Genomic DNA, 22,492 nt, shown 5'->3' on the forward strand with positions numbered 1-22,492 from the left:
TTTGGAAATTCCTTCTGGTGATCTACAAGCTTAGAACTGCACAAGTGCCCTTCTATCAAGTTTTTAGACCTCATCCAAGCACTCTAAGGCCTCCAATGGTGAGTCTAATGATTTTTTTGCAAATTTTTCCACCAAAAATCCATAAAAATTTCTCTGATACTTAAGCTGGAGCAATGAGATTTTTATGGTAGGCTTATAATTTCAAAATGAACCTTCATGTAGAAAATGAGAACATTTTGAGCTTGTATGAAAAATTAGTAAAAATAGTAAGTTCCCATTAATAGTAATCACCCTTTCTACTAGTCCTTATTAAAATAGAAAAGACTAAAAATAAAAATACTTTTGGGTGATACAAGATTGCTCTTACACCCAAGATGCTCCTACATTAGACACCCAGGTTAATTTGAGAAGTGGCCCCTTCACATCTCATGTGTTTAGAGGTAAATCAATATTGTTAACCTCCTCCCTTGCTAGCCATGATGAATCCTCTACTAGCCTATCTTTCCATTCGACTAGGTATTCCTCATAGGTTTTGTTCCTTTTACTTTGCCAATACAAATGTCTAGTATCAACTCAATCTCCTTTGTAGCTGAACTAGTTGCTGGAATACTCCACTGTGCTTCTGCAAATTTATCTCCATCACCTCCTTCATAATACTCTATGAAATATGAAATATTAAATACTAGTAAAATATTCAATTCAGTAGGAAACTCCATTTCATAAGCATTTCTAGAATCATTCCTTTTCACTATCTTGTACAGTCCAAACTTCTTCATCTTTAGCTTATTATATGTACCCACTAGAAAATGCTCATTCCTCAAATGAACCATGACTTCATCTCCAATCTAAAATTCCTTATACCTCATTTTCACATCTTCCTTAGCTTATACTATACATTCATCTTTATGATGTGCTTCCTCAACTCCTCATGGATGTTCTTCAAATGTTCAACAAATTCTTTTGTTTTAGCACTACCTATCTCTCCTTTATCCAACTGTCCTAATTCAAAAGCATTTCTAGGACTACTCCCATATACAATCTAGAATGGTGATTTACCAGTACTCCTATTGATAGAATTATTATATGAAAATTAAGCCTATGGTAAAATCATATCCCATCCTTTTGGCTTGTCTCCAACCAAACATCTCAGTGATTTTCCTAAACTACGATTCACAACTTCTATTTGTCCATCACTCTATGGATGATGTAATGAACTAAACTTCAAATCTATGTTCAACTTCTTCCACAATGTACACCAAAAATACCCAACAAATTTGGTATCTCAATCTAAAACTATACTCTTTGGCAAACCATGTAGTCTCACCACTTCTCTAAAAAATAACTTTGCTACATGAGCAACATCACTAGTCTTCTTGCAAGGAATAAAATGTATCATCTTTGAATACCTATCAACTACCACAAAAATAGAATCATGTCCTCATTATGTCCTTAGTAATCCAAGAAAAAAAATCCATGCAAACATCCTCCCACAACTTCTTTGGTACTAGTAATGGCAGATACAACCCTATATTTTTCTTTACTCCTTTCTCCATCTGACATGCTCTGCAACTCTATACAAAATTCTTCACATCTTGTTGTAAGTTTGACCAGTAATAATTCTCAACAACCAAAGAAATGGTATTATCATTGCCAAAATGTCTAGTCAATCCTCCACTATGTTTCTCCTTGATGAATTTCTCTCACATTGAACTTCTAGGAATGCACAACTAGCTTCCTTTGAACAACATACTATCCTAGATCATAAAATCCAACCACTTTGTCTTCTCAAGTGTAATGGGTTCTGTACAAGCCTTCCACACTTCACCAAAATCAAGATCATTTAGATAAAAAGTACCAAGTTCCTTGAACCCAACCATCTCTATCTACATTTATGTCAGCAAAAGTTGTCTTCTAATAAGAGCATCTACAACTTTATTAGACTTCTCACTCCTATGTTTCAAAACAAATGTATAACTCTACAAAAACTCAACTGACTTCAAATGCCTTTGGTTTAATTTTTCTTAACTATTTAAATATTACAAAGCTTGATGATCAATATATAAAACAAACTCCTTAGGAAGAAGATAGTGTCTCCACTTCTTAAATGCTTGAACTATATATCATAAAATTCCTAATCATAAACAAAATATTTTATTTTTGCATCATTCAACTACTCACTAAAATAAGCAATAGGTAGGCCTTCTTAGCTCATAATAGCTACTATTGTAGTACCACTAGCATTGTAGTCTACTTGAAACACCTTGCTAAAATCAAGAAGTGCTAAAATAGGTTGCTTAGTAACTTTTTGTTTCAAAAGAGAAAAATGCTTATCTGTTCCTATAGTCCACTTAAATTCTTTCATATCCCCTCTCATTGTTTTAGCCAAGGGTCCAGAAATAATGCTAAAACTTCTTATGAACTTTCTATACAAACTAGTTAGTCCATGAAAAGATCTTACCTCTATTGCACTACTTAGTGTAGGCCATTCAAGGATAGTCTTCACCTTCTTTGCATTCATTTTCAAACCTTCTGATGAGACTACAAATCCCAGGTACACCAACTCCTTTTTCAAAAAACTACACTTCTTTAGGTTTATCGACAACTTTTCTTCCCTCAACTTATCAAACACCTTGTGAATATGGATCAAATGCTCCTCCAATCTCTTACTAAATATTAAAAGATCATCTACATAAATAATTAAAAAATTACCCAAAAAATCCTTTAGTACCTAATTCATGAGTCACATGAAAGTGCTCGATGCATTGGTAAGCCCGAAAGGAATGACTAACCACTCATATAGTCCTTCTTTTGTCTTGAAATGAGTCTTCCATTCATCACCTTCTCTGATACAAATCTAATGATACCCATTCTTCAGATCTATCTTTGTGATATAACCAACTCTACTCAAACTGTCCATGATATTATCCATCCTTGGTAATGGAAATTTGTACTTGATTGTGATTTTTTTATCGCACAAGAATCTATGCACATTCTCCATTCTTCATTCTTATTTGTTGCTAATATGGATGGTACAACACATGGACTAAGACTCTTTCAAATTAACCCCTTCTGCAACAACTCATGAACTTTTCTATTCAACTCTTCACTTTCGGTTGGTGTCATTCTATACATTGCCTTGTTTGGAAAATTGGCTCCTAGAATCAAATCCATGTGGTGACTGATCTTCCTCATTAGGGGGAAATCCATTAGGTACATTATCTAATACAATATCAGAAAACTCTCCCAACATATCTACAACTTTGGTAGGTACTTCCTCTACTTCTTCTTTACTATCTTTTGGAACTATAGAAAAACACATATGTTCATGCTTTGTACATTTGAGAAACTCTTTTCCATCAAAAAAGCATATTATGGCAACACTACATATCTTTCCGTCTTTCTCCTTCAATGGTTTCAACTTATGCTTCACTTCATCCTTGGTTAGAGTATAGGTATTTGTTTGCCCATCATGTACATCATGCCTGTCAAACTGCCATAGCCTATCCAACAACATATGACATATCTCCATAGGTATAATATCACATAGTACCTCATCCCAGTAGCTTCCAATCTTGAACTTCACTGGGCACTACTCATTGACCATAACCTTATAGTCATCTTGTACCCAAGCAATATAGTATGGATGCAAGTATTTCTTCTCTTCAGCTTCAACTTGGTGGCCATCATTTTTGAAACCAAATTTTTAGTACTTCTACGACCAATAATCACATCACAACACTTATCTTCACATCTACACCTTGTGTGAAACAAACTCCTTCTTTGATTAGGTTCATTCTCACTACTCAGTAGGACTCTTTTGTTAACTAGGGCTTCTTCTCTTTAAGCATCTTTAGAATGTGAGGATATGGCATCTTCATCAACATGTGCAACTCTGGCCTAGCCTTCTGTTCTTCAATCGATCCTTCTTTGACACTACAAACATTCAATTACGTTATGCCCTTCTTCTTCGTAGTGAAACCATTTCCCACAAAAACCTCCTCTTCTAGATCCCCATCCTTTGCCTCTTCCTTTTTGATCTTTATTTTTCTAATCATGGAAATGATTGGAATTTTTTTCCCTTTGGTTCTAACTACTACTTCTAGCCTCATCCTTGTTTTTCTCATCATTATTACGGCCTCCAAAAGATCTTCTACCGTGACTTCTTTTGCTATTCTTGTTTTCAAACTTCTTGCTTAGTTTTTTCTCAACCCTTAGGGAAAACTAGTGTGCCTCCTCAATACTATTCATTTGAACTAGACTTGACTCATCCTGAATATTTCACCTCAACTCATTAAGATAATAGGCCACTTTCTCCTTAGTAGCTTTTGCATGGATGTTTCTAATGAGAACTCAGTAGAAATATTTAGTATACTCTTGAAAAAAAATTCTCGCTTGCTTCAACCCTTGCATTTGCTTCAATATATCCAGCTCATAATCCATGGGAATGAATTGTTTCTTTAGTTTAGCTATTATCAGATCCCATCTTGTGATTTTGTCCTTTCCCTTTCTATTTCACTCCAACCAAACCTCTTGCTACAAGATCTTTGCATGTCCCTTTAGTTTCACCTTTGCAAACTTGACCCTATCAAGATCTTCAATATCTTCATACTCAAAGTAATCCTTCAATTCATTGATCCAATCTGTTGACTCCTAATTTAACAGTTTTGAAAATGACCAAGAAACCAGACGAATGCATCTAAGGCTAGAAAATTCCTATGATGAATGCACCTAACTGCAGTCTTGGGCCAACTATAAGGCATAACCCCTTCTTCACTTTAGGCTCTGCAAGACCTAGGTGGGTTAACCTTGAGGTTATGAGATATGGTACTAGTGCATTTAAAACATAAATATGAAACTATTTACTACAGATGAAAACCATTATATCTCCTAATAACTCATGAAACGACACAGATCTATAGTAGCTAAATGCAAATCTATGAATCTCATAAGTTGAGTAAGGGCATTCTATTATAGCTCTTCAACATAAAATGTAAAGATGATTTGAATTTTGATTTGATTTTATGTGGGTGGGGAAAGTGGATAAAAACCCAAGTATAGACAACAAAATAATGATCCTATAGCTGATTAGTGCCTGATCCATTGGGCAATTCATGAATCTCCCTCATGCATTTTGGATATCTGATACTTATTCATATATTCATATATATGATCTATCAATTCACCTTGTAAATAGACATCAATGTTCAATCTAAATCTCATTCTTACCTGATATTCTCCTCAATAAACCTGCAACCCTATTAAATCTCTGAAGTATTTATATAATTCCTTGAAATTACAAGCAACAATGAATCAACATACAATCTTAAGGGATTGCACTTATGATCTAGGCTCTTTGTTCAAAGACCATAAAACATCATAGCTCAATTGAGAAAGGAGAAAAGATTTAAATTGAAAGTAAACACTACTTGTTCCTTGTATTGATTTCCTTGAAACAATACATAAAAATGCATGAAATTAACTCACAAAGAATCTAATAAACCAGACTATACAATGAGAAAATGCTGTCATACAAGAGAGAAAATGGCGGGAATGAGAAATTGATGGGATGGAAAGGGGGTATCATAGCCAAAGCAAAAGCTTCATGGTTTGGAAGTAGCACATCTCAGATCTTCCATTTAGAGTTCATCAATTCTAGGGCCAGTTCTACTAAATGCCTTCATTCTAGAGAAAAATTTCTAATATTTTCAAACCCTTACCATGAAAGAAAGAAAGAATGATATAGAAGATAGATGAATTCCTAGATCTAATATACAACTAACATCTGTCCACTTGAAATTCCATCTCTTGCAACTGAATCGCCTCTCTCTTCTCTCTACTATTGATCTGATTTTGTTTCATCATTACACTTTAACTGATTTGCAAATATCTCTTGATGAATGATTTACCAAAATATCTAATAATAATATGAAATGCTAGTGAAATCCTAATTCAACTGACTTGAAAGTAGTTAAATTCTTACCCCAATTACATTTTCAATTTTAGCTCTTTTTACTGAGAAGGCCCCAAATTTCATGTTTCTAGCTATAACTTGAACCCATGAATTCCTATGTAGAAATGAACTCCAAAATTGGAAAGTTCATTTTCTCATGATTCCAGTGATATATCATATCACTATGTTAGCCTCTCAGAAACCCCTTGAAAATTAGTTTGAAAATGTCCCCCTCTGGCATAACTATCTGGTCTACAATTTTAAAATTTAAAAAATTTAAAAGCACTCTAATGTTTGAACTTTAGAAAATGCCTTTTTGAAATTTAAAAATCTTGTACACATCCCTTTTTGAAGAACATTGTACATATTACTCGTTGCCCAACTGCCTACTTGGACTGAATTGCCACCTCATCATGCACTCTGAGCCAACTGCCAAATGGCACCTGGGCACATTCTTGCATTATTTATCTTGTGGGAAACTTCCTATTGTGGGGAAGTGCCCACCACAGGATGCACCACGTGGTGCAATCATATTGTCCTACCTTTGAGCTCGCCACATCTTCATCCGGTTGAGTGGGCTGCTCCACATGGTTAGTGGCTTCCCAAAAGGGTCATGTCTTTGAGACACAAATAAATGTGTGTGTTTTTCCATTAAAACACTTGAATACTCTTCCACATAATGAATGTGGGATATATGTGTTAACTATTTCTATGCCTTGCTCTATTCTCTTTTGACCTGTGGCTTGTTTTGCAAACATTTCTCTTTGTTGTGACATGGTCTTCCTCCATTTTAATGTTCTCAATTTAATTGGGTGATTCCATGCATAATCTAGTTTGATCTCTTCCTCAACTCTCATATTTGAGAACCACTATCTCCCATTTAAAACATTGATCATTGGATATTTAGGGGAATATTTGCACTATATGTGTTGCACAGATTATAGCACATGGTATCATACATAGATGCACGCAATCAAGAACTTTTGTAGGTACCTTAGCTAAGAAAAACTTTTTATTCGAGTTTTATGTGTCCATGGGTTTCGACTCAATAATTGCAGAGCCAATCTCTACTATTGTCTCCTTAGAATGTTGAAATCTCTTGTGTGGTGTGTTGGCACTTCCCCTGCATGCTCAATGACCCTTCTAATGTTGTTCCTTCACATGGGAAACTCTATTCTAAAGCCATAGATGATCATCCTTTCTTGATGCTTTGCCCTTTGCATGGGCTTTTTATGGCATGAGCAGCTCACCTTGCAGCTTTTTCAACTACATTGACTTGGTCCTGTCACTATTTTTGATGTGCAAGTTGCTTGGGTTGAGTGGATCTACCCCTTTCATCATGAACAACTTCTAATATTTTTGCTTTCTCTCCTTGCCTACTCATGGCTTTGGACCCACCTTTCAGTATATAGGTCCTCTTAAAATATCATCTTCTGAGAACTATTCTTGAGCTCTGGGTGAGCCTTCTAGAGTATGGCTTGATGGTGCTCCACGATAAATTAAAGACCTCATATCATGATAGACACCATTCACATTAGAATCATTGACATATCTCCTATTAGGTGATCTAAGAACACTGTCAAAACCTTCATCTACATATGTCAATTGTTTCACAGTTCCATTTAAATGGAATGGAATGGCACCATGGTCTCCAGTCAATGGAGTTGACGTGCTGGAGCTAGCAAGTGGGGTTGATATAGGCAAAGGAGACATCCTGCCACTTTGATAATGTGGTGAATGAGGTCATATCAATGGGCTTCCACAAGGAGATACTGGACAAGAAATTGGCATTGATATATTCTTTTGCAACTAGAACTGCTCACTTGAAGTTCTATGCACACAATTTTCTTGTAACTGTCTAGCAACATAATCTGTATCAAGAGAAGAAAGGCTCCTTGTGTGTCTAGCACCATGCTTCACATATGGATGTTCTAAAAGTTGTGAAACTATAGGATGCATTGGAAGCTCCTTACTGTTCCCAATTTTAAACATTGAAACAACTCCTTCATACTAACTCCAGGGTGGTTTTGCAAAAACAATGGTTCTGTTCTTTGTAAAGTGATTTTTAAAAGTTGACCTACTGCCATTGCTACCCATAAAAAAGAACACAACCAATGTACTTCATTCATTACCACCTATTCTCTTAAAACATCCAATCATTTTCTACATCTCAAAATGTTTTGATGCACTCTTCTGATTTATAAAATCAAAACAAACAATCCTTTGCACAAAGGTGGCTCCGCTATTGTTCACAATACATCTGATCCTCAATCAGTCTGATGGAATCAATCGGACCCCAAAATGGATCTGGCTAAAAAAAAATTCATTTTCAAACAACTGACATGTAAGATTGATCTACTGAACATTTGAAATAAATCCAAATAAAAAACCATCACTGAACTACTAGTTAAAACTCATTTAAACCCCTTTTTTAGACTTGTCGACTTAGTGCTAAGAGGTCCTTTGATTGGCCTTAAAAACTGATCCAAACACTTGACTGAGCTATAAAATCTAACACATTGATTCTCTGCTCTGCATACTTGTACCTTTCAAAACTTCTTGCAAGAAAACATGTCAGAAAACACTAAATTGGGTTCAGAATCAGCTTCAAAAATTGGGTAAATTGACACTTGGGAAGACAAAAACTGAGGCATTGGTTCTCTGTCATGAGGACAGTATAAATTTACAATTTAGGCTGATGAAAAATAATAGGATGCATTTTGAAAGTAGTCAAAGTGAGCTACTTGGAATTGTTGACTGGAAACAATGACAAAAAATCATTTTTTTTGCAAATGGAATGGACCTGGAAAAGTGTGCAAATGGATTTGTCATGACTTGAAAATTGACACACTTGAAGTATTTTTAGAGGAAAACATAGTGTTACAATGCATTTGATATCACCTATCATGGATTTCAAGATACGACATCACGAACAGGGGTTCCAAAAAATCTACAAATGCTGACACCAGTAAAAAGTTATAAATTGCATTTGGAATCGCATTTGAAAACTGATCAAACACATTCTTCATAAGCTAAAACTTGAAACATAACAAGTCTCCAACATCTACAATGCAACACAATAGGAATTTCAACATTTGGGTCAACTACGTCAAGGTTATAACTTGTCAAATAGGGCTTCCCAAAATTTTGAACATTTCATATCAGCATGACATTGATAACTAACCTACTTTGAGGGATTCAAAATCTAGGCAAACGGACTCGAAACAACTCAAAATCTAAAACATAGGCTCTCAAGTATAGATACTAGACACTCCCAAAGTAGAAAATCATGAAATATTTCTAGGTACAAGATATTTAGATTCAAACAAGGCCTCCTATCGCTGTTTGACACATAGGTGAAAATGCAGATCTAATAAATGCTCAAAACAAGACTTCACGAAATAGCTCAGAATGACAATTTAACTGCATGTAGCAAGTAAACACACTAAATGGAAGGTATTAGAAGCATTAAACACCTCATAATATTTTCAAGTACAACCAGGTACATAGGCATCAAAATGCATTTATGGGACTTAATTTTCTCAATGGTGCTCAAAATCAGAGCTATAATTTTGAGCGCCAACACAATCGATCAACTCCTCTGGGTTAAGATTTTCCAAAAAAGTGGGAACCCAAACTTAGGTCTTTTCCAATCTTGGAGATGGCCCTAAAAAGCCTCTCTTCCTCTGGGTTTAGAACTGCCTCTGCTTTGACATTTTCTTCTACTTCATCTTAATCCTTACTTTCATCTCTTACAAGAAGATTTATTCCTCTATGCATTTTTTCTTCCAATGCTTGCATTTTTCTTTGGAAGGCTCTACAACCCTTAGGTGTAACACCTATAGCTCTTCTACCACACTCTCTTCATGGAGGCATTTTCATACTTCCATTGAAACCCTAGTGTAGAATGCCTCTTAATCAATGATCTTTCTATATGCTTAGGCCAAACCATGGTCTTGTTGCAAATTGCCTCATAGTTGGTGATCTATCCACACACTCAAGAACTCTAGGTCTAATACCACTTGATGAAGGGTTCTCCCCTTAAAACCATAAAATCATAATAGAAACAAAGAAACAATAGCACATGTTAGAACAAAATATGGACTTCTTATTTGAACCACAAATGTGGAATTACAAAATTCACAAGTATAATATGCTAACTCACATGGGTGCTTTCATTATAATAATCTACAAGACTAAGCTGTGAACTACCAACCAAAGCTATCTTAGACAATGTTTGAGCCTTTCTTAAAAAGGCAATTTTATGCCACCCAAGAAGGTTCTAGATTCTCAAACTTAATACCTAGGGTTGACAGACACTCACAATACATATAGAGTTAGATAAATACATCTTTAACAAATTATTTTAGAAATTTTGGTAGCCCAACTTTGTAAGGCCATAACTCTAGAACCATTGCTCCAATTGGCTATTATAACCACTTTTCAAAAATGCTAGCTCCTAATCTACAGGCTTAGAATCATGGAAGTACTCTTTTGTCAAGTTTTTGGACCTCATATGGGCACTCTAAGGCCTCCAACAATGAGCCTAAATATTTTTCTACAAATTTTTCCATAAAAAATCTGCAATAAATTCTCTAATACTTAAACTAGAGCAATGCCATTTTTATGGTAGGCTTATAATTTCAAAATAAACCTTCATATAGAAAATGAGAATATTTTGAGTTTGCACAAGAAACTTATTAAAATAGCAATTTCCAATAAATAGTAACCACCCTTTCTACTGGTCCTTATTAAAATAGAAAAGAATGAAAACAAAAATATTTTTGGGTGATGCAAGATTGCTCTTATGCCCAAGATGCTTGTGCATCAATTTTTTTACTTATTTTAAGATTATCAATGGTTCCTATTAAAGATATAAGAATCCACGCAATCATTGTTAAGAAGAGTAGGCTTATTTGTGTTCTTGATGTTATTCTTGCCTACCTTGTAGTAGTCAACAAAATTTGCACAAGAATGTAGAAGAGAGAAGCATAAGCACCAAAGAGATGCAATTCCCTTTTTATAAGAGAATTGTCCACTCCAATGAGACATATTGTCATGATCAAATTTGAATGACAAAAGGATCTTTCTTTAAACTAGTCAATATTATAAGGCAAAAAGGAATCATTCAATATATGTTAAACATAATGGTAGAGGAACAACTAGTGATGTTACTCCATACCCTTGGCCACAATTTGACAAGCTTGGAAACTCAAAACTAGTCTAGAATAGTTTACACAAGTTAATTAGGTACTTGAGAGAGAAGCAAGAAGGGCTGAACTCATTAGAGGGGTACCTGTCGCTAATGAAGAAGCAGTAGTTGATAGATTAGTTCCAAGGCCATTCTAAGTATTGCATATCTATTTTAATTGTGATAAAATGGCTAGTAAAAAGTATATTCAAAGTGAAGAAAGGAAAGGATTCATTGTTCAATCCTATGAATTTGTGAAGAGCCTTAATTTTGGTCTTGATCTCTCTAATAGGTGCAAAAAGTTTGTTAAGAGAAAAAGTAGACCAATATCACCTAAGAATCCAACTCTTGTAACTGTAAGCCTCCAAGCTCTAATCTTACTTGGGACATTAGTACCCTCTCATTTTAATGCTTAACCTTTTAATTTCATCCCACTGTAAATGGTAGCCAACCCGTGGGGTGTACAAGTAGGTCCCCTAGCCCTTGGAGCTAACCTAAATCCTCTCCCTAAAGGTGCCAAAGAAGTATTACCCAAATTTAATGGAGATGGGAAGAAATCTAATGATGAACATCTCAATGCCTTCAACACTATGTGTGCAAATCTCACTATTGCTCATGAGGACGTAGTTGTAAGGCTATTTGTACAAACCTTGATTGATGATGCTACTAATTGGTTTCATCATCTCCCCCAAGGGTCCATTACTACTTGGGGTGATATGCAAAATACTTTTGAAAATAGGTTTAAATATATAGATGATGAACATACCTTATTGCTCCAATTAAGATAGTTTAAAAAAGAAGTACATGAGCCCATGAGAGATTTTGTAGAAAAGTTTAATAAAATAATTCATAAAATTCCTACTACCAAAAGACCTAATGCAAAAAATTTTAAAGGTTTCTTTATTAATGCAATGCCTCCAAATATCAGTTTTCACTTAAGGAGAGACAAAGTAGTAGATGTTGATGCTGCTCAAAGGAAAGTTGTTGAATTAGAAGATGACCTTTTAGCTACAAGGAAATGGAAATGGGAAATGAAAACTCCAAAGTCACAACAATCTACCTCTGAAAAAATAGACCCATTAGTTCAGAAGCTCATGAATGATGTGATGACTATTAAGAAGCAAATTCCTAAGATGAATACTCATTACCAAGATATTCCAAGAAAGTATCTAGGTCAAAGCAACTTTCAAGGAAAACAAGTTACTTTACCCCCAAATCAACATAGATTGCAAATTGAAGCTCCACCCAATAAAAATAACATGTGTGTTTTTAATCTTACAAATGATCATGAAAGGAATTCTTGTCCTAAGAGTATAAGATATCAACAACTTGAAGCAAAAAAAGTGACCACAACTAATGTAAAAATAAAGGAAGAACCTTTTGAAGAACCTAGAAACTCTATAAGCTATTACCTTGAATACGAATCTAATTCTGATAGAAGTGGTGATATCCTTTTAAATTTAGAAGAAGCTACATGTTCATTTTTAACTCGTGGAAAGAGGCTCGCTAAAGCTAATGATTCTAAAATAATGCAACCCCTACTTAGGCAAAGGAATTAAGAAAAAGGGGGAAAATGAAAATAATTCATCACCAATATAGTGAAAACACCTCATATCTTGAAGAGGTCTAATCCTGATTCTTCATTTGACATTGTTGAGTTCTATAAAGCACCCAAAATATAGATTTCCCCTGCCGAGTATTTAAGAATGAACCCTAGAGAGCCCAATAAACTAATTGAATATGTTCATAAATCTTCCCTTGATTTAGCAACTAAAAAAATAAATGAAATCAAGGTCTTAGAGAACAATGAGATGCATGCCAAGTAAACAAGTGAAACTCCTTAGGCAAAGAAACTTGAGACCCAAGCATTTGATACTCGAGAAGGGATACTCCAACCAAAAAAAGTTAGCATTGAAGTTCCCTTTTCTCAAAAACTTGACCCATTTTATGTATCCCTCTTCCTTCATGGCTTTAAGATAAATAATTGCATCATAGATTTAGGTGCTTCTGATAACATAATGCCAATTGCAGTAGCAAAGGTTCTTAATATTCCTTTAACCAAAACCTTTGGTAAATGTTATTCCATGGATTCCAAGTAGATCCCTTGAATAGGTCAAATTAAAGATGCCCAAGTTTCCTTAGTAGCTTATCCTCAAAAAAGAATTAAGCTTACTATCATAGAGGTAGATATTCCTACTAGTTATGGTATGCTTCTTAGTCGAGCTTTCTATCAAGATCTAGGTGAGGAAGTTAAAATGGATTGGTCTGAAGTTGTTATACCTATGGGGAAATAAAAAGTAACTTTGTTGCCTAAAACCAAATCCAAATAAACTATCTTCCCATCTAATGATCCCAAATCTCATATCCTTTATCAAGAGACTAATTTTTCTAACTATTTGATTTTGTCTAAAAGTGAGAAAAATAGGTGAAAAATTAGAAGGTGAAGACTGACTATGGATTTTATATTTCAATGGGAACTATTGCTCAAATGGATCTAGGGTTGGCATAGTGTTGATGTCTCCTGATGGTCACAACTTTCCTTCTTCTTACAAGCTTTCTTTTGAAAATACAAATAATACAACAAAGTATGAAGCCTTACTTCTAGGTATAGAAGAAGCCAAGAGAAGAAATATTAAGCTACTAAAGGCAAGGGGAGATGCTGAAATAATAGTAAAGAAAGTTAAAAACATGTTCTCAATAAAGAATCAAAGGTTGAAACATTATAGGAATTGTGTATGGGATGAGATCAAAGATTTTGAAGCCTTTGCAATTGAAGCGATTCCCAGAGAACTAAATGATAAAGTGGACTCTCTTGTAGTATCAACCTCTTTGTTGATTCCTTATCATAACTTCATAAATAGAAAATATTTATTTGAGATCATTCACAGGCCAAGCATCCTAGACAATAACAATTCATGGCAAGTATTTAAGGATGATGCTCACATTAATGCTTTTTTACAAAGTATTGAAAAAATTTCTACTAATTATTTTCAAGGTTCAAGTTCTGAATGTAGAGAGTTTTGTCCCGATCTTACTGATGAAAAATCTAGTGATATATTATATTCTAGTTGAGCTTGAAAAACTCTTTGATAGGCAAGGTTCTTTCCCAGCCTAGAATTTATCACCTAAAGAAGATCCTAATGCTGATTATGAAAATGTCAATTTGGGAGATAAGCATGATCCCAAGATTATCAACTTGGGAACCTATTGCAGAGAGGATGAGAAAACAAGATTCATCAAACTTCTTATAGAGTACATTGATGTCTTTTCTTGGTCTTATGAAGATTTAAAAAAATTTCGCAGTGGATAGTTCAAACACCATATCAGTCTAAAACTAGGTATTGCCCCTTTTAGGAAAAAGTTGAGAACACATAATTCAAAGGTTTCTGATGCAATATTTAAATAAATAGATAAAATTTTTAAATCTTGCATCATCTTTCCAATTCATCATTCCACCTAGGTGGAAAATATAGTGCCAGTTAGAAAGAAGAATGGAGAGATAAGGATCTATGTTGACTTAAGAAACCTTAATCAAGAAAGCTTGAAAGATAATTTTTCTTTACCTATAAGGGATCAAATTCTTTAGACATTTGTTGACTTAGAGATAATGTCCTCTTTAGATGGTTTCTCAAGTTATAATTAGATAGAAGTTGCTGAAGAAGATCAACACAAAACAACATTCAAAACACCTTGGGGCACTTTCACCTATAAAAGGATGCACTTTGGCTTAATAAATGTGGGTGCCACCTTTTAGCAAGCCATGAATTCAACCTTTGGTCATTTTCTAGATAAATGTATCATGGCATATCTTGATGACATGATAGTATTTTCCAGAAGGTGAAAGAAGCATCTGAAAGATCTAAGGAAAGTTCTTGAAAAATGTAGGGAACACAAAATTTCATTGAACCCTAAGAAGTCAATTTTTTTGTAATTGAGGGAAAGTTTCTTGGGCACATGGTTTCAAAAGAGGGAATCAAAATTGACCCAAAGAGAGTAAAAGCTATTTAGCAACTATGTCTTCCTATCAATTGTATGGTCTTAAATTATTCTTGGATAGATCAATTTCCTTAGGAAATTTGTACCTAATTTTGTGAAGACTGTCAAACCAATGGCCAAATTGCTAAGAGAGAAAAAAAATTTCAAATGGGATGAACCAACATCTAAGGCATTTAAAGAGTTGAAAGAGGCTATTGCTAAAGCTCCAACACTTTTACATCTTGATTTAATTTTTTTTTTTATAATGTACTACTACGCATCAAAGAATACCATGTCAGGAATATTGCTTCAAAAGAATGACAAAGGCGAAGAGATGCCTATCTCTTTTATGAGTGTGAGCTGAACTACTCTCTATCTAAAATACAAGCCTTTGTTGTTGTGAAAGTAGTGAAATATTTTTGGTACTATATTTTTGTTGGTAAATAGATTTGTCATTGTAGAAATTGCCCAACAGAATGTATGTGGAAAATTCTTCACAACAATTGGATAGGCCCTTGATATCTGGCCTTCCTCTGCATTTAGAGGGGCAGCTCCCTCGTAAGATGAAATTTTGGATTTTTCAATAAAGATAAATAGAACTTAGAAAATAGAAAGGAAAACCATTGATAGCAAATGCACCACATGCCTTCAACATTTTCATAAAAATGATGCAAACTATTAATGAGAGCAATCAAGGACTATGCTTGAGAACTTTCACCAACACAATGCTAATTCAATCATTCATAAATACTCACACCATACCATGAAAATACTCATAAATGAATCAACACCTCAACAATTTAGACCCTTAGAAAGAGAACGCCAAATGTACTTTCTTAATTTCTTAGCACCAAAAAAGTAAGAAATGATTGATTACAAAAATAACAGTTGTACACACTTTCCAAAAATTGCTTTGTTATCAGAGCATAAGCGTTCCCTATATCCAAGTCCAAAAAGTCCTTTTACAAAGTCAATAGGTGTCCTTATATAGAAATAGAAGTTAATAACCTCTTCGTGGTTAATAACCACCTCCAAAATACGTAATTTTTGGAAGTTAATTAACCTCAAGAAAATTAACCTATACAAGAAAACTTGCAAAAACAAAACTTTAGCTAGAGTTCCTAAAGATGTTTACATATACCATTACTAATCTTCTAACTACTAACTCTATCTATGTAGACACAATTGATCTATCCCAAAAATCCTTGTAAGCATCTAGGATGATCATCATTGATTCATAGTTAGGAATGAACACATTTTCCATCCTGAGTTTAGCTGTGAAGTATCTATCTTGAATTTCTTCCGACTCTTGTCGATAGGCTAAAATGTTACAATCTCCCAAAGTGAGTGCAACCAGGCTGAGCTTCATCATAGTTTCAGCATCTGATACACAGTTCTCTATTTCTGAATGAATCTAAACACTAAAGGAATCAAGGAGAAATTGACAATCAACATGCTGAAGGTCACTTACTAGCACCCCACTTGCAATAGTAGAGATTAATTCATTTGTACCTTTACTTTTTTAGCTGCTCCAAAGAACCTATTAGTTTTTCAAACTTAGTGATTCCTTTGCTGATGTTTATCACCTTCCAACCAACACTTTTACTGCAAATACTTGTTTGGTTGTCACTTGGATCAGCAATAATTTTCTCAAGAAGTAGGATGCTTGTATCTAATTTGGCTGTTTCTTTTAATTCATTAGCTATTTCCTGCCAGGTGGATTTCTGTTCCTTGCTATTTTCCAACTCTTTAGAAATTTCTCTTATCTGTTTGATGGCCTTTCCATATATCTCCTTCACTCTAGTTATAAGTTTTGAAGCATCCTCTATCATCCTATTTATCCAAGCTTCGATCATCAGACTATGTGATTTGTGTTTGTCGATTCTTTCAACAATAGTATGATCTAAAATACCATCAAGGCTTGCTAAAACTGGTAGAGTGACCATGTCTTAGGCATTAGAGGGATTGATGATTGAATTAATATAAGATACCAGCATCTAAACTTGCTCCTTGATTTGCTCCTTGGCTCTTTTCTCTTCCTTCACCCTTTGCAACATCTGAGCAGCAATCACTTCAAAATTTTGAAACTCTATTTCTGCATTAGAAGGACCAAGATCAACCTTTTCTAGAATGAAATCTGATTCAGATGCTTCATCAACAATCTTTTCAATTATAGGCTTGGCTAATTCCACAAACAAGTTGCCTGAAGTTTCATCAATAGCTAACCTGGACATCAACTTGGTCTTTTTCACCTTAGGAGGTTTTTGAAGAATACTAGAGATCACATTAAATGGAGGCAGGATCATTTGAAACTTTCTTCCTCTTCTGAAGACTATTTTGGAACCATCAATGTGTATTTTTTGAAGCTTGTACATCACTTTTTATATTTTCAGCAACCATCATTAAGTCTTCTAAATTAGATAATGGGTTACCTAACTGTGTGATGTCTATTAATGGCATATCAGGATGAGAGAGACTCAAATGAGGAATCACTGCATCATGAGGGGATGTAATAGGGACATGTGATTCAAAAATTTGAGGAGTTCTTTGATCTTTTTCATTGGATTCATTCCCTTCCTGATTCATTCTAACTTTCATTCTTGTCCTTTTTCTTTTGACTGTAAACTTATCTGGTTGATTCAAATCTTCATCTCAATCTTGAGCACCTATATCCAGTTGTTGCATCTTCTCACTAGAAGTTTCCTCTATCACCATCTGAGATGATTCCCCTTAATTATTTCTCCTCTCTTTACTTTGAAATTCACTAGTTTCTTTTTTAGCTCTGACTTTACTAATCCAGTCTCTTTGTATTTTTAAGAACAAAGGCAGTCCTCTCCTTCAAGCTTTTTAACTCTAGAATTGACCAATCAATAGGAGGGAGATCTAGCAATTCAATTTTCTCATAATAGTAAGGATCAACCAAAGAAACCTCATCGTCATCTACACCTATCACATCAATGTCCAACTTGAAGTCTATCACCAAAAATCTTTAGAGCCAGGAAGTGACCAAGATTGGGATTTAACTTTAATTCATTCACTACATAGCCCTTACTGTCATAAGGGAAATGCATCGTGTAAGGATGAAAATTTATTGTGGCAATAGATCTTTTAATGTTCCTAGCATCTGATGTAGTATCACAACTATAATATCCAATGTCGATAGGAAAAGCTATTTCATCTATCCTTATATTCTTGCAAAGTTTATTGATTTGACTAATTTGCCTACATATTTCAATTAAGACTAGTTTATCATCAATAAATCTAGGTAGCATTAGCAGACACCCATCATAGGCAGCTAACCTGATATAAGTAAACTTTGGGAATTGTATGAAAACACTTCCATATTTTTGTACTTTCATAGCTACTTCCAATGAAATTCTGAGTCCAATGTTCCCTTGAATTTCCCTTACAGTTGGAAGATGATTATAAATGATGGTTGTGTCATCATAAACGCCCTGTCGGTTAAGTCCTGGCTAACTTTTGGTGCTTACAATAGAATAGAAAAGATATGAAGTCATATAAAAGTAGTCATTTTCTTGGAGTCCCATGAACTATCTATGCAGTGAGTCATTGATAATTTCAGCCCAATCAATATATTGCTTTCCTTCATAGACCATAATAATAAATAAAAACATCCAACCTTCGAACTCGTGCAAGTCTCGAAGACCAATGATCCTTCTCAATAGAGTTACCATGTTTTCCACATCTTCTTTCAATAGTAACTTGTGAATGTATTTGCCTAATTGAGATTTCCCTTTTCTTGGTTGCAAAAACCATGACTTGGCAATGGTGTTTAGACATTGAGTTTGATTTGCAATAAAATACTCTTTGGTAGTTCTCAAATTGATGCTAGCATATTGCATCTAGGTAGGCAATCAAAAAACACTAGCAATAGAGGCAAGATCTAGACGGACAATTACTTTATCATTCGATGAAATAACTTCTCTAGTATTCGGATGATAAGCCTTCACTCACTCCAATACCAAGTCTGGGCATTGTACTGAAATGGGATGTCCGCCTGCTCAAGCTAAGCCACTTTCTGATATCTTTTTGGCTAATGGGGTCCTTTCTTCATTCATAAGAGATGACCAAAAGTCTTGAAGGTAGACACTCCCTAAAATGGTATCACCAATATCTGGAAGCGTACTTCTTAAAATAGGAGCATAATCTGGCCTCTGATACTTGTACTTCATGATTGATTATCAATCTTTCTTTATCAAATATGCTAGATGCCTTCAACATCGCACCATACTCTTTATTTGCAGCTTCAAAGTAACAAACTGATTATTCAACCAAAAGATCTATTACATTGGACTGAAGATTACCATGTCTTGAATCAAACATTCACAAGAATTTGATCATGCCCAGACTATAATTTACTCACAAATCTGCATGATGTTAATGATGCTCTGGCCTATATATAGATTGCTGACTTTCAAAGAAGGTAAGGATGCTGATCTGAATTTTAATAACCTAAAGAGTGAAGCTTTCAGAGCTACAAGTTAGGAATGAGTATTTCATTTCATCGAACACTTCACTATCACTCTTATATGTTCTATTCATTTTCACCACCCTTTTAATTTGGCATTATGTCAAACAAGTCAGGAGTGATCTCAAATACTATTTACATCCTCTGCAACCTGTCCATGAATCTAGAAATGAACAATTAGAATCTTGTTTAATTCAAGGTTGCCGTATTTTTGGATAAAACTACTTCTTTATTCAAATAGATTCCCATTCACGCACTTTGTGTATGTCGTTCCATATCATCTCATTGCTCCATGCCTTCATGTAGTCGCCCATCAAAATAATAAAAGAATTTGGTATCACCTTTACTTTTGCTCATTTTCCATACTCGTTTTGAACCTCAGGCCAACTGTTCTTATCCCAATACGGTATAGTTTAAAATTGTAAAATGGAATTATGCCTTTATACATCTATGTTTGCACATTCTTCTATTCACGACCTGTGTCTTAATTGGCTAAAGGCATTTGCACAAGTATAATAGGTTCATCTCCATGCTTTACATACCTACTATGAGGTTGATGATAAACTTGTGTACTCCTCAAGCTCAGTGGTGGGGGCATGAGCATATGAAGTGCTTACGTGGGGAATACAATGTTCTTGGACTACATGTGTATCACAGTATATATGTTGTGGCTTCTTAAGGGTTATCAAACTTTGAACATTTCTTGCCATAGAGGAAACAATAATTGTAGGTGAAGACCGATTTCAATACAGCTAAATGGTGAGTTAGCAATGTTGGGGTGGCATATAGTTATTGTTTCTTTAACAAATTCCTCTCAATAGGGAATGTCCTCCTTATGTTGAAAGCATAAGAATGCAACCTTTGGTCATCCAACGATTAAAGTAGAGCTTTGACTCATTCGTTGCAACAATTTAAATACATGGCATGAGGTTGGTAATAACCTGCAGGCCTATTCACCTTGGTATCTTCATGTTAGTGGGAATGGTGTACATGATTGGCATCCATAATAAATAGCTCAATATGCATACAAAACATGAATAATTTCCATTGTGTGTGTAGCTAGGAAATAAGAAAAATCACAGGCTAAGGATTAATTTAGCATGGCAATATTGAGGGTTGGCAAAAGAGTGAATGAGGTGGTGTGAGGTGGTATGATATAAAAGTGGCATGACCATACCAACTACTTATGTGGGGAAAAGGGCATTTAAACTAACATATATGTCACGGCCTCATATGGTTTGTATGTTGAAAACTACCTTCCCACTGGGCATAATCTACTCTGGACTGTGTATATGGCTGTTACCACAAGTCATGGAAAGGGTGGTAGATAAGAGAAGCCTTCTCTTTTGATAATGCCATGAAATCAAAATTACTCCTTTGTTATTATAACTTTCATTTGACACAGGTTAATAACTATCTCTAGAAGGTTAAGAAAAATGCATTTTTGGACGTTATCATTAACCTTTTTAAGAGGTTAAGAAAAATACATTTTTGGAGAGGTTAATTAACCTATTCCAAACTGCATGATTTGAAAGTTACCATTAACCTTTTGAGAGGTTAATGGTTAATGATAGACTTGAAAATAAGTATTTTGGGTCTCATCATTAACCTACAATAAGTTGGAGCTTAGAAGCCAAATTTTAAAAATTTCAAGTGTTGTACAGAGTTGGGAACAAGCCGGGGACATGAAGATTTAGAAACTCACAAAAATTTATAGATAAAATTGCCAATTTAGAGTTCAAAACTAGGCAAGTTTCAAAAGTTAACAGTGGCTTATAAAATTGAAACAATTTTATAATTGGGTAACAATTTTGCATTCACATTCTTTAGTTTATGTACCATCCATTAGAGTCAAGTGTATCCTCACACAACAAGACATAGCAGTCAATAATTGAGCAACTTGGGTAGAAAAATTACAAGAGTTCAACTTGGATATTCTTCCAACCAAATTGGTTTGAAGGAAAGGACTGTGTAAAATTATTGTAGAAGGAGAAAAAGAAGAAACATATCCCAATTGTTTGTTTGTTGGCTTGAAAGATGAATGGTTTTTTGACATAGCTTATTTCTTGACATATAGGAGATGCCCAAACCATTTAAAGGGAAAAGATTAAAGGAGTCTTCAACTCAAAGTGGCAAAATTTGTGATTATTGATGATATCTTATACAAGAAGGGCTTAGATGGTATGTTTTTAAGGTGTATTGATGCTGACTAACAGGAGAAACTACTGAAAACCTTCCATGATGGAGCCTGTGAGGGACATTTTTCATCAATAGTGACAACCTTCAAAATTTTATGAAGTGGATAATATTGTCCAAGTATGTTTAGGGCTGCCTAAAATTGGGTGAGAAATTGTGAGAAATGTAAATTGTTTATTGGAAAACCACAATTAGCTGCTCTTCCTTTAAAACCTGTGATTATAGAAGAACCCTTTCAATAGTGGGGATTGGATTTTATAGGACCTATCAATCCAAACTCAAGTGTAGGGCAGACACATATCCTCACTACTATAGATTACTTTACTAAATGGGTTGAAGTCGTTCCTATTAAAGCCATAACATCACAAGTAGTGTGTAAATTCTTGATGGAAAATATTCTAACTTGTTTTGGTACACCAAACATAATAGTGATTGACAATGTACAAATTTTTTCTTCTCAAGAATTTCAATTGTATTGCTATGATCACAATATCTAGCTATCTCATGCTTTAGATTATTTTCCTCAAGGCAATGGATAGGCAGAGTCCACGAATAAAAATCTGGTGAATATTATGAAAAAGTTAGTAGATGAAAAGGGAAAAGATTGGCATAAGAAGAACTATATGGAGTAGTTTGGGCTAATAGAACATCCCCAAAAAGAGCCATTGGCATGACTCCTTTTGAGCTAGTC

Source organism: Cupressus sempervirens, chromosome 1 (assembly GCF_028749045.1).
Source record: "Cupressus sempervirens isolate cs-2001-9-10 chromosome 1, ASM2874904v1, whole genome shotgun sequence".
NCBI lineage: Eukaryota > Viridiplantae > Streptophyta > Pinopsida > Cupressales > Cupressaceae > Cupressus > Cupressus sempervirens.